Genomic DNA, 2,688 nt, shown 5'->3' with positions numbered 1-2,688 from the left:
CAGTAAATCACGGACGAGTTAAAAGATGAATGGCAGAGAAGGAAGGAGGCTATAAAAACTGGATACATATGTTATAATGATAAAGATGAATTGCAGAGAAGGAAGGGGGCTATAAAAACTGGATACATATGTTATAATAATAAAGATGAATTGCAGAGAAGGAAGGAGGCTATAAAAACTGGACACATATGTTATAATAATAAAGATGAATGGCAGAGAAGGAAGGAGGCTATAAAATCCAGGATACATTATGCTGCATATAATAAATTAAGTTTATTAAAAATAGGATAAAGATGAATGGCAGAGAAGGAAGGGGGCTATAAAAACTGGATACATATGTTATAATAATAAAGATGAATTACAGAAAAGGAAGAGGGCTATAAAAACCGGGATACATTATGCTACAAATAACAAATTGAATTTATTAAAAATAGGATGAAGATGAATGGCAGAAAGAAAGGGGGCTATAAAAACCGGGATACATTATGCTACAAATAACAAATTGAATTTATTAAAAATAGGATGAAGATGAATGGCAGAAAGAAAGGGGGCTATAAAAACCGGGATACATTATGCTACAAATAATAAATTAAATTTATTGAAAATAGGGTAAAGATGAATGGCAGAAAATGAAGGGGGCTATAAAAACTGGGATACATTATGCTACAAATGATAAATTAAATTTATTAAAAATTATAAAAAAATGTGAATTATTATTTACTTAAAATGTCATTGAAATGGAAGAAAAATTCTCTATGATTGAGATCATTACCTTTTTAAATTCATCAAGTATAATTTGTGGTCAAAAATAAATCTTGTAATATCCGCAAAAATAAACTCGTAATTTTGGGGGAATTAAGTGATTTAGTATTATTAACTCCGTCAATACTTTAAGGTCGTAAAACAAAATCAGTGAAAACTAGTTATCTAAGTGTAACCCTATATATATATATATATATATATATATATATATATATATATATATATATATATATATATATACATATATATATATATATATATATATATATATATATATATATATTTATATATATATATATATATATATATATATATATATATATATATATATATATATATATTTATATATTTATATATATATATATATATATATATATATATTTATATATATATATATATATATATATATATATATATATATATATATATTAAATACTGCTTTTTTCTAGTCCACTGCAGAACAAACGCCTCAGACATATTCTTATTCATATTTGGGGTTTGGCCAGTGCAGACTGGCGATGGTGGGATATTTTCGTCTGATCACCCACAGCAAACCAACCTAGTATGGGTGGCCCTAACAAAGTTTTAGTACAGCTTTACAGGTCATGGCGATTCGCAAGCCCCTTTCAACACATTAAGGTATCCCAACATATATCTATACATATGTATGTGTATTTATGTATGTATATTTATGTGTACTGATAATAAATAAGAGTAATAAGGCTTAGTAAGAAAAATCAGTAAGAATGGATTAGAATATAGAGTACACGAAAATAAATTATATTCACAAATCATCATTAAGAATTTCACATCTGATTCACTTCATTCTTTAGGAAAAATGTTAAAAAAAAAACAATACTTTGGAAGATAAAAATATCAAGGATAAAAGTGAATCAAGGTTGTTTGTGGTGGAAAGCCGTATGATGCATAGTCCTCTCTCTCTCTCTCTCTCCTCTCTCTCTCTCCTCTCTCTCTCTCTCTCTCTCTCTCTCTCTCTCTCTCTCTCTCTCTCTCTCTCTCTCCTATTACCTTTCAAAACTTTGGTTACTCCATAAGTATTATTATTATTATTATTATTATTATTATTATTATTATTATTATTATTATTATTGTTGTTGTTGTTGTTGTTGTTGCTGTTGTTGTTGTTGTTGTTGCTGTTGTTGTTGTTGTTATCTTTTCCTTTTAAACTTATGGTTATTCCTTAAGCATCACTTATTATTATTATTATTATTATTATTATTATTATTATTATTATTATTATTATTATTACTACTACTACTACTACTACAGAGCTGCCCAATAAGTATTACTATTATTACTATTAAGAGGATATTCCATATCCCAATCTCGTTACATATTAAAAGCCAACCTCATCGAAAATATCCTTTATTACGAAGCTAACAATTACACTGAGGTCACTATAGCCTGAAATCATCATAACCCTTGGGAAGCTTATATTCATCTAAATTAAACAATCATTGCAAATGGTTAAGTTCAACATTCAATTCAAAACTCCCTTTCGTTATTATTATCGTTTTATATATAGAATTACCAAACAAATAAAAAAAAAAAAAACTATTACATTTTGGCACTGAGAGCCATCCTTTCGCGACCAATCAGTTTTATAAGGTTTTCGAAAATTGCTAAATTTGGTTTTCCTATTTTGCCAATATTGAAGGATTTCGCTCTTTCAAGATTAACAGGGTCGTTCGTACCCAATTGGTTTTCTGTTGGATTTAATCGTATTTTGATCCATAGGAGTTATGTTTAATTAAATAATTCCTATTGGTAAAATGTAAGATTGGTACTGTAAAATGGTACGTTTATATTTATTGAGATATTTGCAGGGAAATCTTTTGAATAAGTTATATGTGGAATTTTGATAATGATTTGATGTGTTAGAATCTCTACATAACAATCATATGC

The sequence above is a fragment of the Palaemon carinicauda genome, chromosome 10 (assembly GCF_036898095.1).
Source record: "Palaemon carinicauda isolate YSFRI2023 chromosome 10, ASM3689809v2, whole genome shotgun sequence".
Lineage (NCBI taxonomy): Eukaryota > Metazoa > Arthropoda > Malacostraca > Decapoda > Palaemonidae > Palaemon > Palaemon carinicauda.
The sequence above is the reverse complement of the archived record's forward strand: the minus strand, read 5'-3'. Positions refer to the sequence as shown.